Source organism: Paramisgurnus dabryanus, chromosome 24, assembly GCF_030506205.2.
Source record: "Paramisgurnus dabryanus chromosome 24, PD_genome_1.1, whole genome shotgun sequence".
Lineage (NCBI taxonomy): Eukaryota > Metazoa > Chordata > Actinopteri > Cypriniformes > Cobitidae > Paramisgurnus > Paramisgurnus dabryanus.
Window position 1 is genome coordinate 17,272,291 of NC_133360.1, and position 19,152 is coordinate 17,291,442.

The window sequence follows — 19,152 nt, forward strand, 5'->3', positions numbered from 1 at the left end:
ATTATTGTAACAAACTTTGTATTTAACCCTCTGGGGTCTAAGGGGTTTTTAGGGCCCTGGAGAAGTTTTGACCTGCACTGACATTTGTGCTTTTTTCAGTTGCTTAAAAACATAATAATGGCAAAAGTCTTATAACACTGCATTCAGCACAAACTGGGCTACTATATTATATGATTAACATGTATGTACATGTTTGTATTTTTGAGAGAAAAATGTTTATGCGTGGTTTTTGAAAAAGAAAAAAATTTAAGTGACTGATATAAGTCCACAAAACTCATTCTAAACATGTTTTCCTAAAACTTTTCAAAACAGGATCTAGTAGTCTAGAGTTTTTTCTTTAAAATGATGTGAAAATCATTCTGCTTACTCCTTCACATAACACAATATATTGATTTACAATTTCAAAGTCACTTTTTGGTTAGGAAGGCAATATGCAAGGAGGCTGGAAGCTCTTGAATAATCTGTGATTGACAGCTGAAGAACAATACACTTGCATAATGAGCTGTGTGATGAGCCTTTAGGCAGGAATGTGAAGATGCCATTATTGTTAAGTGTTTGTTTGTGAAAGCAACACAAAAGAAATGCCTTCACATGCATGATCCTGCGTTAAATAAACGTACTGTGCAGAGATATACGCGAATAAACTGGGTTTTAGATGTGTTTAGATGCGTCTTAATACAAAGTGCGTCAAATATGAGGCATTGTGTGTTTGTGTATGCGTTTGGCCGTTGATCGCGTCTGACGGAAGCACAGAAAACATAAGCGCATGAAAACATAAGCGCATGGAGATAACTTTTATTTACTAGGCGATAGTAACCAAGTAGATGTGATGTTTGCAATCGTCTTTTATACGAATACCAAAAAGCGCGTCAAATGAGGCATTGTGTCTTTGTGTGTGCATTTGGACATCGCGTCACACAGACGAAGCACACACACTTGCATCTTTTATAAGAACACCACAAAGCGTGTCAAATATGAGGCATCGTGTGTTTGTGTGTGCATTTGGACATCGCGTCACACAGACGAAGCACACACACACTTGCATCTTTTATAAGAATACCACAAAGCGCGTCAAATATGAGGCATCGTGTGTTTGTGTGTGAGTTTGGACATCGATCCCATCACACTGACGAACACGAATCACACACACTCGCGTCTGTCTGGAGATTTAGGCGCGAGTAAACAGTTATGTGATGTGTGCAATCGCATCTTTTATAATGATACCACAAAGCGCTTCAAATATGAGACATTGTGTGTTTGTGTGTGCGTTTGGACGTCGATCGAGTCACACTCGCGTCTGGAGATAACTTTAGCTACAGTCACGAGTAAACAAGTAGATGTCATGTTTCCAGCACTCGGATTAAAACTCAAAACAGCAGTGAATGGCTGCAGAGACGGAATGGAATGTCCATTGACTGTGGGGTTGACTAATGAATATGGATGATCTTTGCTCTTTTCTTCAATGGAGCGGGGCGTGGCTCATTATAGATAATGAAGCAACAGAAGAAAGACGGTACATCTCTCTCTTCTAATACAGTTAACAACGAATTACAATATTTGTTTTCGATTTCACTTACATCTTCCAAAAGCAGACATTCCAAGCATTATGTAGACATTTATCTTTTGTTTATATGACAAATATTCGTTAAGTTACAGTTAATTTTTCTGACGTGTTTCTGAAAGGACTTTACTGAGGGAGAGAGAACAAACCGCGCATCATGTTTATTTTCTTAATTTTGCGAAAAGCACAACATTCTGTTTTTATTGGGAGTGGACAGAAAAAAACTAGTCACTTTAACGTTTTAAATGATGTATAAATCATATCTGTATGTCCAAAATCAGCAGAGTTATCTAAGTCTCTTTGTGGAGGGATTGAAAAATAAAGAGTTTGCGGCGCCCGCGCCGCAGCCGACCCCAGAGTGTTAAGGAAATTGCCAGCCCAGACATCATATATGTGCATGAAGGTGTTCACATGGCAGATCTAATCACTGAGGGTGAGCCAAATGATTGGATACCATTGACTGATATACAAATTATTAGGGCCCGAGCACACCGGGGTGTGAGGACCCTATTGTTCTTCAAGGAGTTATTATTATTTTTCTTTTTCTCCGACTTCAGCGGGACTTTAGAGGGCCTAAACATACTCGAAAACTCATGAAATTTTGCACAGATGTCAAGAGTGATGAAAATTTACATGTGGTGTATGCTTTAGAATTAGGCGTGAGAAAATGGCTCTATAGCGCCACCTACAAATTTTCAACGAAGCAGCCCTCGGACTGTGTTTGACGTACAATTACGAAATTCGGTACGCGTCTGTAGCATGACAAGACCTACAAAAAAGTCTCTTGGAGCGAAGCCGTAAACCAAACAGGAAGTCAGCTATTCTGAGTTATTTTTGTGATTTGGGCGCAGTTTTTGTCATTTCCAGGCGTCATACTTTAACTAACTCCTCCTACAGTTTTCGTCGGATCATCTTCATATTTGGTGAGTGTCATCTTAAGGCCTTTGTGATGCTAAATTGCGAAGGATTTGACTCTACGTAAAAATTTGTGTCGGTTCTGGCCCGACAAAGTTTGATGTTTTCCAATGAAACAGGAAGTTGCTGGAACTCATGCATACAGTGTCCGATCTGTCCCAAATTTCACATGATTGCTAAGAGTCCTGACCTGAACACATCTACATAACAATTTTCATTTATAGCCATAGCGCCACCAGCTGGCAACCTGAAGGAACATGTTTTAGCGCCACTTTCAAATATTGAATGAAGCAGCCCTTGGACTGTGTTTAACTTACATGTACGAATTTCGGTATGCTCATGTATTATTACAAGCCCTACAAAAAAGTCTCTTGGAGCAACGCCCTAAACCAAACAGGAAGTCAGCTATTTTGAATTATTTCTCAGATTTTGGCTCAGTTTTTCTCATTTCCAGCAGTCATACTTTAACTAACTCCTCCTACAGTTTTCGTCGGATCATCATCATATTTGGCGAGTGTCATCTTAAGGCCTTTGTGATGCTAAATTGCGAAGGATTTGATTCTATATTAAAATTTGTGTCTGTTTCGGCCAGCCAAAGTTTGATGTTTCGCTATGAAACAGGTTGCTGGAACTCAGGCATACAGTGTCCGATCTGTCCCAAACTTCACATGATTGCTAAGAGTCATGACCTGAACACATCTACATGTCAATAGTCACTTATGGTTATAGCGCCACCAGCTGGCAACAGGAAGTGACATGTTTACAATGATTATCCAATGTCTGATCTGTCCCAAACTTCACATGATTAATAAGAGTCCTGGACTGAACACATCTACATGTCAATAGTCACTTATGGTTATAGCGCCACCAGCTGGCAACAGGAAGTGACATGTTTACAATGATTATCCAATGTCTGATCTGTCCCAAACTTCACATGATTAATAAGAGTCCTGGACTGAACACATCTACATGTCATTAGTCACTTATGGTTATAGCGCCACCAGCTGACAACAGGAAGTGACATGTTTACACTGATTATGCAATGTCCGATCTTTCCCTAACTTCACATGATTAATAAGAGTCCTGGACTGAACACATCTACATGTCAATAGTCACCAGTGTTGGGCAAGTTACTAAAAAATTAGTAATTAGTTACAGTTACTAATTACTTCTTTTAAAAGTAACTGAATTACTCTACCGGTTACTGTATATCAAAAGTAATTAGTTACTTAGAAAAGTAACTTTTAAGTTACTTTTATGTCTGCTTTTTAAATGTAAATATGAACAGTACTGAACAGTCAAACAGTAAAATGATATGGATGGGCTATTTTACACATAAGACTCTAATATATCACATACTGTAAGAGCCTATTTTGCTTTAGATTCAACCTTTGAATATTTTTGTTAGAAATTATCTTAATATTTAAACTTAGTTTATTTATGTATATCATTTAGACCATTTAGACAAATATTCTGCATGTTTACAAAAATATAAAATGTGTTAAAATTGTGTAGTGTCTCTTTAAAAATTTGGAGACAATTGTGTCAACATGTCAAATTTTCTAAAATAAATTATAATTTTTCTGATTTCATATTTATTTTAATAAGTTAGAAACGTCTCCGCTGTGTCCTGCTGACAGGCACGATGCGTGTGCAGCAGATGAGGCAAATTATGGGTCCTCCGAAGGTTAGACCGTCTCATTTCAGTTCTCTTCGCGAACTTCTGAGCGCCTTGAATGGGCAAGTGCTCACCTTTTATTGCATGCTTAGTAGGGTGCAGCACTTGAATTGGAACACAGCTTGTGAAGCTTGCCACAGGGACTGCGCTCTTTGGTCATATATTGTTTGTTTTCTGTTGGATTTAAATGATACACAGGATTAAAGGAAGATATTTATTCAGAAAACGGAGTAGGCTACGTGGATTGTTTTGTCGGACGGACACAGAGCGAGTGGATTGTTTTGTCAGATGGACACAGAGCGAGTGGATTTTTTGTTCGGATACGGAGAGACTGAAACTAAAACTAAAAGCGAGCTCACACATACTATGGAGTTTTAACACGGGTGTACACCGCAGTGTGAATATTTTAGTGGAAACAACAATCGCGGATCGTTCTCTTCCATGAAGCCGATGTAAACATCTAAGAATATATGATCATTTCTTAGATTTATTACCTTTGTGGACTACAAATGCAAGTTGATGTCATACTGCGATTGCTTGGTGAAGATAATTTACAAACATGAGACCGGATGGATTATGACTTGCGCACAATTTTTAAACAAAGGTATGTTGTCCCGTTTAGATTTTTCATGTTCATTCTATATGCACTGTCAGCTATGATGAAGTGTAATGAATTATTGCGCCGCCAACTACAGTCCTGCGACGTCAGATATGTCTTGTCTATTTTTTACAAAATAGAGTCACGCGCGTAACGAACTCATTTAAATTTCAGTAATTGTAATTGCGTTACTTGATTTAAAAAAATAGTGGAGTTACAGTAACGCGTTACTCCCATCACTGATAGTCACTTATGATGCCAATAGTCAGTTACGGTCATAGCGCCACCAGCTGGTAACAGGAAGTAACATGTTTACAATGATAATGCAATGTCAGATTTGTACCAAACTTCACATGATTGATAAGAGTCCTGGACAGAACACATCTACGTGCCAATATTTACATGTAGTCACTCATACACACACACACTCGCTCACTCACTCTCTCTCTCTCTCTCATGCTATCTTACACGATGCTACCTCGCTGTCATTTGTAATTAGCAACAGGAAATGTGGCACATTATACTACACTTTTAAATGGTTCACCTATGTTTACATGCTTAAATGCCTATTTACTACTGTTCCCTTTAATTCTTCTCATGCCACGGCGTGGCGGTGTCAGGTGTGCGAGGGCCCTTCCATCACTGCTTGCAGTTTTAATTATTATTGTAATTAATTATAATTGTTATACCATTGACTGAAAAAGCAAATAAATTGAGGGATGGTTTGTTCGCGGTACCACTGACAACTACCCCACCGTTAATCACACTGTTTACAGATGGTTGTTGTTTCAGAGCAGCAGATGACACATTGAAGGCAGGCTTTGCTGTGGTTGAGCAAGTTGTGGGTGATTTTGTAACACGACTGAGTGGTAGATTGAAGGGTAAACGGTCAGCACAGAGAGCTGAAATGACAGCTGTTATCAAAGCCTTGCACTACACTGGTGAAGAGAGGGTGATTGTTTATAGTGAATCTGCATATGTGATTGGTGCAGTATATATGGAACTGCCATATGGCAGATAGGTGGGTTTGAAACCAGGAAAGGCCGGCCTATAGTAAATGCTAGCAAAGCCTGACACATACTACAGGCTGTGAAGGTACCTAATGACGTGGCTGTTGTCAACTGCCTAATAAACCACTTATATCCCCAACCATGGTTTCCCAAGACAAAGTTAGATCTGACAAAATTGACAAACACGCACTGGAATTGACATATAGTTTCGGGGCTGCTTATCACCCCAATGTTAGAGCAAAGATGAAATAATGAACCTGACTTTGACATTAAAACTTGACTTGACAAACTATGTGCACAGACAAAAATAACATGGCTTGACGCATTACCAATTGCATTAATGTCTATTCGCTCTTCTGTTAACAGGATTTCTGGTTTCACACCCTTTGAATTGCTTACAGGTCGACAGTTTCCAGGTCCAAGGCATGACGTGGTGCAGGATCCCATCCTGCCTCTTACACATGACATTTCATCTGACAAACTAACTGCTATGATTGAACATTTTTCCTGACAGGCTACCACACAACGAAATTGTGAGAACGACCCAGCTGTTAAAAATGATGATTGGGTTTCTAACAGACACAGGTGTGGACCTGAGGACTCAGGTCCAAGAGAGGGAAAGTGTTGAAAGTGAAAGTGAATCAGCTGGAATACAGAGAGGACAAACAGGAAGTGGTAACACATCAGTGGTAACACTCACACAACACCAACAACAAAGTCAACAAACACTCTGTAAAATTGTGCATAAAAAAGGTGACATTTTTTCTAGCCCAGCAACAGAACCCCTAGCACACTGTGTGAGTGCAGATTGTGCCTATGGAGCAGGTATAGCCGTACAATTCAAAGCGAAGTACGGTACACAAAAGGTTGTAAGACAGAACAAACACACAGGTGAATGTGCAGTTACCCACGAGGACGACGGCAGATTGATTTTTCATTTAATAACAAAACAAAATTGTACTGATTTACCAACATATGAGAATTTTACCCACAGCCTCAGACGTATGAGAGAGTGGTGTGAGAAAGAAAACATAACAAGTGTATCCACTCCCCGGCTGGGGTGTGGCTTAGATAAATTGGATTTCCACAAAGTGCTGGAAATCCTGACAGAAGTGTTTAGAGACCTGAATATCACAATTACCATATATGCATTATAACCTGGGTAACTACATACCATATTGACCTTTGAATTTTGATCTTTGAATTTCTTACGTTTCTTATACAATTCTACAGTATTAATTTCATATTTCATTTTTCTTTTCCTTTTTGAATTTACGATTGTTATTTGAGTATTAGCCAATAGGCATAAGTGTATTTTTTCCACAGAGAGTAAGCTATATGCAAATTGGAAGGTTCTGTGGGCCCTAGGAGTTATAACTGCAATTATAGTCACCATAATATTTGGCATAAACAATGGAGATCCCTGTGTAACAGACTGATAGTGTCTGCAATAGAGAAAAAAGAAAATCCACCCAAATACAGCATGCCGCTATTAGGCCTACAGAACCTGGATGAGGAGGAAGAAGAAAATGTGTGACCTCTTTCAGAGGTCAAGAGAGGGAATTGTGGGATTTTTATGTTGTTTTATTAATCAGTATGTTATGTTATAATCCATATGTGCCATTATGCTTTTTGTGCTGAGATATGTGAGTAAATGTCTGTGTGTAAAGTTGAAAGGCTGTTCCAGTTGGGGGTAGGAACAAAGCCCTGAAGAGAAAACACGCAGAACAGATGGTTTCAATAAACAAGTTGTTTGCTTTATAACTATGTTATATTTAGAGAAAGTGAAAATTAGTATGTTTAACTAATGAATGCATTTAACCAATTCATGAACAATGGAGTACTGTTGTGTTGTTGAATAATTATGTTTTACATATTTACTGCCTACATTTCATGCTGATTGCTAAAAGTGTTAAAGTTACAAAGATGTCCAAATAAGGACTGTGGAAATTGATTTTGTTCCATGTTATATTTCTTTAATTAATCATTTTATTCTATAAACATTGTGTGTTTTATATATGCACTGAGCTATTATGTAGAAATGAGGTGTTTATGTTTGAGAGTGGAGAGTTACCAGTTTTTGTGTGTGTGCTGTAAGGAGGATTAGCGAGGAATTTACATCTGGAAATTGATCAAGATAAGAGAGAGGCCTGAGGGGGAAAAGTATTTAACCATGTTATGAACCAATGCTTTAATATTCACAGGATAAAATATGCAATGTATTTCTTACTTAATCAGTATAAATCATTGAATAATTGATGTAATAAATATAAGATGTTGTCTTTGATAAATTTGTATTAACCAATGAAATAAAGGTTGCATACAGAATAACCTAATGGGGGCAGGGCAGCTCAACCTTGAAGAACAGAATCTCCTGTGTGTCTGTGTGTGTGTGTGTGTGTGTGTTTTCTTTCCTAACAGATGGTTTTTAATAATGATTAAAGAGTTTGCTTAGAAGTAGTATTGCAGTAAAAGATTGGTAACACTTTATTTTACGACCCGCAAAGTACCGCGTAATTAAACCGAATTTACAGCGTACCTATTTGTAACAACAGGGTAGGTAACCTGTAGGTATAAGGGAATAATATTTTAAGTTTGGGGTAATAAGGGGGTAAGAATATGAAGAATTATAAATTATTTATACTCTAAGTATTTTATAACAACAGGGTACCTATTGTAATATTACGTGGTATGTATGACTTAGTCAAGTCTATGGGGAAATTATGTTTTATTTATTTTTTATTGTGAATTTTTCATATTGACTACTGAATGTTGTATACAGTCAATGTCTACGAGCCACATCGGCAAATAAATATAACAGCATATCACTTTTATTTTAGTAGCCTATATTACTTGCTTTTAATAACAAAAGTCAAGCTGATTTAATGTGGTTATCTTTTTTTTAAGGTAAGTACAATAAAAATAGCAACTTATTCCCTATTTACCAGGAAACTCCTACATTTGCGGACATATTTGAAGTGGTGCTTTGCAATTTATTTACTGTAAACACAAGTATTTTAGCCAAATATAATTTATGCAATGGCAAACCAGAATGAAACAACAGCAGATATCAGCTCCCGCTAAAGCAAAAGACGACTACATGCGTAGACTACTGCGCAGGTGTAGAGCGCGCGGTCGTCTGCAGGAGGTTTGCTGGAACGCGATCCTGAGGTGAAATTTCTTTAAGAGGTTTTAAAAACGTTCTACACTGTGGAGTACAGCTGCGAGTGATGTTAGCAGGTTCCGCATGCTGGATAAGGTGACTGGTTTTGTTAATACATGACTCACGCATTTCAAACAATGTTTTTCAAGAAAGTTGCTAGCTAACGGTAGCAGGTTAGCTAGCACATAAGTAAGCCTAAAATTTATAAACGTAACTGGCTTAGAAAACTCTGTTTCTGTCAAGGCACAGTGAAGAAACATTTACTGAAGGCTTTCATTTATGTTTTTTATATGTAATGCAGAACAGCATTTGTGAGACGACATCAACTCATCATCCGAGTGGACAAGAACACCAACAGAGGAAGCCAAGCCGCAAAAACAATGAAAAATTGTCATGACTTTTTATTTTAAATAAAAGTTATGTGATAATAAACATTAAGTGTTGGCTTAATTATAGTGTTATTGTTTTAAAGATGTTTTGAAATAAGTTGTTTTAAAATAAAAATAACAATATTCTGTATGTTTATGGTATTTACCCTATAACATTTATTAACAAGAGGTGAACAAAGCACCACTTTAGTTTACAGCCCGCAAATATGAGAGTTACCTGGTACATACACAGAACAAGCGGGGAATAAGCCCCACTTCAATTTACAGCCCGCAAATATAAGAGTTACCTGGTACATACACAGAACAATCAGGGAATAAGCCCCACTTCAATTTACAGCCCGCAAATATAAGAGTTACCTGGTAACTCCTGTATACATATACAGATCAAAGAGGTACAAGTTGCTATTATCTTTATTGTGTGTTATATTTTATTTGCCGACGTGGCTTGTAGACATCAACTGTAGGCTATACAAAACACTTCATCAGGTAAGTAGCAAATATGAAAAAAAAACCCAAAAAACATATTACACATAGACCATATTACCCATAGACGTAAGTCATACATACCACGTAATATTACAATAGGTACCCTGTAGTTATGAAATACTTAGAGAATAATTTTCCATATATTCTTACCCCCTTATTACCCCAAACTTAAAATATTATTCCCTTATAACTACAAGTACGTACTTTAGAGGTACTCTGTTGTTACAAATAGGTACGCTGTAAATTCGGTTTAATTACGCGGTACTTTGCGGGTCGTAAAATAAAGTGTTACCAAAAGATTTAATATCTGTTTATCTATCTAAAGAAGTTAATGTGTGCCTTATTCATATAACCAATTTTACAAATAATGAAATGATGTCATGATATTGAAATATGTTTTACATAATAATCACTTTCATCTTACAGCTTATGTTTTTTATAAATGAATGTTTTATTAATGATTTGTTTTTAAGAAAGCATTATAACATGCTATTCAAAGTGGAGGAGTACTGGAGAGGAACTGCAGGGCTCCCAGGGATGAGAGGAGAACAGTTTGTTTTTCTTTGTCTATGTGTGTCCATCTTTGCCTACAGGCTAAAATTGGGTGTGGTGATGGAGTCAGATGGACGAGGGGAACGGCCTTTGTGGGTGGAGATTTTCTGAAGAAAGATCGACGTCACATATTTTATAAATAAGCATGTTACTTCCTGAGCTGGTTGTTCGCTACTTGAGAGGACCCAGCGCTGTTAACCTTTTTCATATCTGATCAATAAATATTTGAACTTAGATATTTGTATCTTTTGCCTTTCCTCTAAATTATGAACACGCAATGGACGCCTTAAAGTCCAACACATTTAAATACAACATAACACTGTTTAATACTACCTTTTCTGTTCAATCCATAGAGCACTCATTTTCTCTCTTGAGACCATGGTGTGACCTGCAAGGTCGAATGGAGAGTAAGTTGCCTAAATTTTTTTTTTTAAATGTATTTAAAATCGTCATTAGCTAAACATCAACATGTCTGAGGCAGATGCAGGTCTGATAATCCGTCCAACATTCAAAACCTCACAGTAAATCTACAATCTTGAGTACTGTTTTAAATCAATGTATACATATGCTCATTATGAATTTTAATAAAAAATACTAAATGTATATAAAAAGCCTCAATTCAATTAATTTTTTATATTGCAGCTGTAAAAGAGACAATCTTGGAGTCACCTGCATTCACTGGTCCAGTTGTTAGTCCAATTACAGATGGAGATTATAGAAGAGGATGATGTCTTTTCTCCAACATCTTTCTAGACTGATAAAAGATCTAGACAGGCTCGAACAAAAGTTAACAGAGGGGCCTATATAGAGAATGGTAAGAACCATTTTATCCGTCAAACTTTTTACCAATTATTGTAAACATAAACAATATTATAGGGCTTAATTTGTTTTAAACATTACTTCAATGTACTGTATCTGTTCAAGGTGAGCAGCTACACATAAAAGAAGAACATGGATAATCTGCCCAGAGGTGTTAACCAGCAATGCAGCTATACAACTAAATTGATGCAGGCGGAAACAATGTGTGTGTTTATGTTATGTCCAAATGTTGTTATGTTCAAATGTTTTACAATATACTTAAACAGGTGGACCTGTCATTATTGCATTAGTCAAGTACAACTGAGAAGGTTAACATATCAACGTCAATAAATATATATAAATAAATATCAGTCTTGACAGCAAACATAATAATGTTAAATAAAATAATAATTACAGCTTTTTAAGAAATTTACACGGGCTCAAACTATCAGTGAAATTAACTATCAAAAACCTAAAATAACCACAGACACGTGCATAAAATATCTAACGTAAACTAGCTAGTTACTGTACATACATTGCTTATTATCAACGAAATTTCTAGTTAACTGATCCCACACTCAGCATTATTAAAATGTATTATTACTACATACCTTAAACAAATGTTCCCTTAAATCGCCAGACCAGGACAGGTTTCTTTCTTGCCCTTCTTCTTTTGCATTGCGACGTCGATAAAGTGCATGGTGTGGTGTAGCACGAATTTAACGCAAAGACGCTCATATTAATAATATACACGATATTGACGATTAATACACTTTAGGATGATTTTATCTTTGTTTGACATTCTAATCAGAGTTATATTGAGGAAACAAAGAAAACATATGACATAGTTTGTAAAATTAATTTTTCCTTATTTTTTGTAATGGTTTCTTTTAGAATGCAGCTGCTGCAGATGAAGAATCCATCCGTCTACCACTGAAGGAGACGCGGAAAATTCCATCCAAGATGTTCTTTGCCCGAGGAAGCATTTGATTCATTTAAAGATATTGTGTTTCTTTGTATGTTATAGAAAAACGTTGCTTTTTTGCATACACTCGTGTAAATATGCATCTTATGAATGTTTTCCTTTGTCTAATTTTAATAAATTTTACGCAATCAACTGCCTGTTTTATTGAAAATACTGTTTTAATTGTTGTCAATGATATATTGTAATAATATGTGTGTATAACTGTGTAGATGTAGTTTTAGAGCAATTTATTTGTAATGATCTTTTAATCGTCGTTTAAAGCTCTCAGAAACATCTTAGAAAGAGCTCGATTAAAGCTCTTATAAAGATCTTTTAAAGATCTAAGAAACATCTTGGAAAGATCTTAGAAAGATCTGCTAACCATCATTCTAAATATTAAGCGTCTTGAAAAGATCTTAAAAGCGTCTTCAAAACGGCTGGGCTCGTACGTCTCAGATACGTAATTCATATGGGCAAACGACCTTTATAATACGTTTTCCAGACGGAATGGAAATCTGAGTGATTACCTCGCAGATACGTATCTGAGAAGTACGTGTGCTATCTGGGTATTGTGTCAGGCCTGCCAACCTTGGAAATTTTTTTTAGTACAGTAGCATCGGCCGAAAGGACAGAACACAAGTTTTTAATTTAACACATGCACGCACACATGCACGCACACACACCTCTTGGTAACTTTCAAGGTAACATGCTGCACATTGCACTCACTTTTGTCCCCATCCTGCCATAATCTGCTTTAAAAATAATTATAAATGTGAATAAAATCATGTTCAACTAAATTTGCCATACATGGTGATTAATAACATTATTAATGTTAAATACTGTATTCTCCAAAGTTTAGCATGTCTGCACAAACACTGTTAAAAGTGATATTACTGTTAAATAGTGGGAGATGGTTAACCCACAAATTACATTCTGTTATCATTTACTCATGGGCGGAAATCCCGGGGGGGTCGGGGGGGACAGGACCCCCCCTATCTAAGGGTTGTCCCCCCTAAAATATCATTAAAATATGTGTATTGAAAATAATTTAATGATTTATAACACTTAAAATAGTTGTGTACGAAGTGAAACAATACAAATGCAAACGGAGCAACAACAAAAAAACGTTTTAAACATTTTGATTCCCCCTCCCTTGCCTCACAGTGGTTTGGTCCACTGCCCGCGCCCCTTTTACCTCACCACCGACACACAGTCAGTCCGGTGGTAGAGAAGTGTACGGAGCCGACGCGAATACAACGTTTCCCATCACTTATCAGTTTATCCTCATATGTTTTAAAACTGGACTATTTTGACATATAAACATGAACACATTTCGTTTTCTGAGAACAGAAACAGATAAACGATCAAGAAAACATTTTATGTATTCATGCAGAGGTGAAAGTAACAAATTACATTTACTCACCTTGGTGTAACTGAGGTTTTTTTGTGTACTTTTACTTTGAGTAGTTTTTAAAATCTGTACTTTACTTTTACTTAAGTATGTTTAAAGTATTGAAGACTACTTCGCAACATGTTAAATCATATCCGTTACTGAGTAAAAATAAATAAAAAAGTAAGGTGATAAAGACGCGCCACGGATGATTGATTGATGGGCGGGGGAACGCGCAAAAAGAACCATGGAGAGGGACGAGACAGGCGCGGGCTAATGCAGACCCTCAATTCAATTCTTATGAAAGAAACCCCTGGCCATTGACGCAAAGCGATTGTTTCATTCAGGTAGGGTTCATGCTCTTGAGTACGGAGTTTGAGAATTGCCGACCGGGTTTTAACCGCTAATTTGCACGACGCGTTTTTAATACATGCGCATTATCTTCCGAGGTCTAGCAGCTTCGCGTCAAGTCAAACAACTTAAGAACGTCCTCGAGAATGCGCATGTCATTAGACATTGCAGAGAGAGAGAGAGAGAGAGAGCGAGAGAGAGAGATTGAAAGACATCAGGTACACAGGTCTGGGAAACTAGAATAAAATAAACGTATAAAGGATGTATAGTGTATAGCCATGGCACTCATCTCATTATATGCTCATTTATGTATATAGTTTAATAACTTAATGTATGTTACCAGCAATACATCAATTACAACCTTACTATAATGATTGTATTTACTAGCTGCTGACCTCATATTATTTTTGCTTCAAAAGTGCATAACTCACCTGTAAAAATCGTTAAATAATTCCATAAATGTTTCTTAGTTATAAAAAAGCTTTTTATTTTATTAACTTTTTGTTATTGCACTTTAATTGTAAAGATGTTAACAATTAAAAACATAGTTTGAGATGTATATATCCTTCCTTTTTGAACTATACTAGAAACCTCTCCCCGCTGTAAAAAAGTAGCTTTAAAATGACTTACTTTTTACTTGAGTAGATTTTTAGACCAGTAACTTTACTTTTACTTAAGTAAAATATTATTAAAGTAACTTTACTTTTACTTAAGTAGAATATTTTATTACTCTTTTCACCTCTGCATTCATGTGTATTAAAATTAAATTTGCATCCGTTCATAGAGAAAGAGAAACGTTTTCTATCTGTACACATTTCCTTTGCCCGTATTATTGGTGTCCCCTTCAAAAATTGTTCTTGAAAAATTTTATGTTTATTGTCCCCCCAACATTTAGATGAAATTTTCGCCCCTGCATTTACTCAACCTCATATTGTGTCTAACCTTCATGATTTCTTTCTTGAGTGAAACACACCAAAAAATTGAGAAAAAAAAATGTTGTTTTCCCCTGACTAGCAAAAAATACAATGGAGTGGGGACCAGACACTGTGGTTATCAACACTCTTTAAAATAACTTGTGTATCACACAATAAAGAAACTCATAAATGTTTGGATGGTCTGTTCTGTTATGTAAACTATGACTGAATTACATGTTTTAAGTTAACTATACCTTTAAGACAGTATTTTAGAGTTAACACTGCTTTAAATTCAACCATAACTGTGACAGTAGTGCTGTTAACTGTATGTCTGTCTGTAATTTATTGTAGCTTTGTTTACAGTGCAGTACAGTACGGCATAGGCACCTATCACGTGGGCGCTCGAGACACGAGATATTCTCCATTTATAAAACTTTATTTGATGTTGTTTTGTATATGACGTTTTATTTTATTGACAATTATCAAGAGCGCGTTATTTCAGAAGGCATTTAATCCGCTTCACTCGGATGTCAGGTGGATTCCCTTCACTGAGAGTTAACTTTCCGTTTTTATTTGACTAAAACTGGATGCTCTCTCTCCCCATGGTAAAATCATTGTTCTTTTTTGTAAGCGCTCAATTATAAATGATGCTCATTTACAAATCAGAAGTAATGTTAGCGCATCTTGTGGTCAAGTGCACGTTATGAAACAGAGCCTGCGCGACCGTCGACTTTAAAGGATTAAGCTAATGCATTATTTTATTATTTGCACATCCACCCTGACCAGTTTACCTTAGGGGGTCAGACGTCTTGACTCTCCGTTGAAAAAGATGGTCAGAAACTAGAGTTGGGTCCGAGTCCACCTTTGTCGAGTACGAGTCAAGACCAAGTCCTTAAACTTCAAGTCCCAGTCCAAAAGGGTCCGAGTTGGACTCAAGTCCGAGTTCTTAAAGGCCGAGTCCAAGTCGAGTCCGCCTGAGTCCAGAAAGTAATTAAAATTGAAAAAAGATACAAAATTTGTATTGTAAATGGTTACTTTCTATTAATACTTTAACCTTTCAACCCATTTAACCAATGGCAATATAAAAATGTAATAAAAATTACCTCTATTGCATCTTGTCATTGCCTTGAACATTTTTATTCTATGTCAACTAGTTTCCTATCAAAACTGATTTCAAAGAAAAGAAAGGGATATAAAGGTATCTTCTTTTTACCAGATGTCTTGCAAATAAATTCTCTATGATTTTCGTAAACAAAACAAATTAAAACTGCAAGCAGTGATGGAAGGGCCCTCGCACGCATGTGCACCGCCACTCTATGGCCTTAGTAAAGCAGTGAACCAGGGGATTGAAATTTCAGTGGGTAAATATAGGTGGATATTCAAAGGAACTTTGAAGTGCCACACCTCCTTTGTGCAGCAGGTGGCGCTATGATTGTAATTGATTGTTGTAACATTGATGTGTTGAGGCCAGGACCCTTGTAAAACGTATGATGTCTGTGACAGGTCAGTCATTGGATGCCTGAGTTACAACAGCTTTCTCATGGCGAAACATCAAACTTTGCCAGGCCACCACGGACACGCCCCTTTAACGAAATGTCAAGATCTTCACAATTTATTATTGTGAAGTCCTTAAGTTCAGACTGACCAAATATGAAGATGATCTGAATACATTTCTATGAGCAGTAAATCACCGTGTAAAACATGTAATTTCCTGCTTCCAGCAGGTGGCGCTATAACTTTTACTGAATATTGCCATGTTGATGTGTTCAGGCCAGGACACTTACCCGACTTAGCCATCTCACTTCGCTGTGCAGAACAACATCCCCGTAAGCACCGTCCACTTCGTCCAATAACGCAACAAACCGGCGGTGCAGCAGAGGGTGTGTTCGAATGAAGTTGACCACCTTCACCACAGTGTCCATAACATTCATAAGGTAACCATCAGCTAACTTGCTGCATAGTGCTTGCTGGTGCACAATACAGTGAAACGCCAACAATTCAGGTGCGAATCTTCGCATTTCAGCAACAAGACCCTTGTGTTTTCCCATCATTGCGGGTGCACCATCAGTAGTGATGGAGACGATTGAAGAAGGAGGTATGTTCATATCTTTGCATGCTTCACTAAGTGCTTTATGAATATCCTCGCCCCTTGTTCTTCATGAAGCGATTTTAAAGCCAACAAGTTTTCAGTGACCTCAAATGTTTCTGAATTTACACATCTTACCCAAATGCAAAGCTGAGCAATGTCTCCGATATCCGTAGATTCATCTGGTGCCAAACTTAGTGCTGACGCAGTGCTTAGCTTAGTTTTTAGTTGTTCCGTCAAGTTCTCAGACATTTCTGAAATTCGACGTGTAACTGTGTCATTACTGAGCTGTAAACTTTTAATTCTGCGGATTATTTCGCTCTTGTTGCTCAGATCATCAAATAGACATTGTGATTTAGTGATGGAAATTTTCGTTCATTTAGGTGACTCCTTCATTTTCAGTTCGTTCACCAAAATGATTCGTTCAGACTCGTTCACTGATTCGTTCAGTGACCATTTCTTAATTTTACATAAATACGCCAGTAGATGGCGAAGATGTGTGTCATTATGTGTTATAAGACAATGAAAGATCTAATCTGGATTTGTTGTAAATAAAGACTCCCGTGCATGCCTCCTCTGGTTCAGTCAGTCATCAGATCCTCGTTCACAAATCATATAATTTCCGTCATGTTGTTCAAGACTTCGTTCAGACGCAGATGACTGATTTAAGTTCAGTGAAAGGGTGGATTAAACTATATAGATATTAACTATATTTAACAGAAATACCAAATTTTTCAACAGTAATTACCTTGATTATCATTTGTATTAAGGTAAATAGTCCGCCTAAACATGGTTACTATAACTTTACTAAAATAAAACCACATGATTCTTTCACAAGATTGTTTACGTTGCACTCGCTTTCTATACGATCCCTCTCATTTATTAGGTTGTAACTTGTACCAGTCATTCAGTTTGTTTAAGAACCCGATCTCTCTCTCTCTCTCGTTCGTTCAGACTCAAAACAGCGGCTCGGTCAGTGAAGGGCGTATTCATTCAGTACGTTGAGCCAATCATATGCTCGGCCACAGCTTATACTCGATTGCCATTGGCTCGTACTTTTGTCACTCTTTGAAGGCAGAAAGAAAGCCGCGCTTCATTTGTCCGTGCTCCTCAAGAAGGGAGGGACATTTTCAGTGAACGAGAAATATGAGTCAATGGATGGCGTGAACGAGAACGATTCGTTCACCTAAAAGATTCGTTCAAAAAGAACGATTCGTTCACGAACGTAACATCACTATTGTGATTCCAAAAAACAGTTTTTAACTAGTTCCCCATCGCTAAACGGTTTGCCGTGTTTGGCAAGGAGCCATGAAATTTTGAACGTTGCTAATGTCACGGCCTGGGACACTTTTAAACTAGCTGGCATTATATTCTATTCAGCACCTGCATTTTTTTCAAGATTTGTTAACTTGAGAGCTCTGTCTTGAGATCCAGGTGGGTATTTTTGGTCAAACGTCGCATGGGTGGTATCAAAATGTCTTTTGACATTGTAGGTTTTGCATACGCCAAGTACTTTACAACAAAGTAAACAGAAAGGCTGCCCATCTCGATCAGTGACGGCGAACTGGTATTTCCATTCCTCCAGCACTCGCCTACCTTCGCTGCTGATGCTTCGACTTTTTTTGTTTGCATGTGTTCCTTCGTTGGCATGTGTTCCTTCGTTAGAAACATCACCTCATTTTTCTCCCCTAATAACAAATTTGTCCATCTTGATCTCGACTAATCCTGCTTACGACTGTTAGAATTTTACCAAAGCGTGCTTACATGTGCTCGTAAACTAAGCTACGCATGTCTGTCTGCGCATGTCTAATAAATATATTTGACCGCCAAAATGATTTTATGTTACAAAAACAGTATGGTTCAAATGTATATTAATTAAATACATTTTTAAAAATTATTTTTTTTATAAAATGTTAAGTTATTTTTTAATGAGGCTGGCATATGCTGGCCCGCAGGCCGCTGGTTGAGAACCACTGGCCTAAACAATGACAAGCAACAGGGAAGTGGATAAACAGTGAAGATATAACAGACTGGAACCAATCACAAAGCAGAGACAATGAGTAACTATGACAACACACGAGAGGGAATGAATGAGTCTAATGAGGGTACATGGCAACTAACAAGTGGGTGGAGCTATCAATCAACAATGGGGAAAACAGTAGACAGAAACTCAGGGAAAAACACAGACAGAGTCATGACAATAAACATAGACAAATTATCTGGTAAAAGTCTGGTAAATGATGGTACACATACCAAACACAATAGAGCTAGAGCCCACTATAATGCAACCTATAGCC

The 19,152-nt window shown here is 37.2% G+C and overlaps 1 long non-coding RNA gene across 1 annotated transcript; it reads right to left on the reverse strand.

The window, feature by feature from the left end:
• Positions 1-7,010: 7,010 nt before the first annotated feature.
• Positions 7,011-11,737, reverse strand: LOC135729669 (uncharacterized). Its single transcript, XR_010525733.2, has 3 exons — positions 11,022-11,737; positions 10,686-10,740; positions 7,011-7,912 (listed from the first exon to the last, which is right to left on the reverse strand). It is a non-coding gene; the product is annotated as an uncharacterized lncRNA (long non-coding RNA).
• Positions 11,738-19,152: the final 7,415 nt, after the last annotated feature.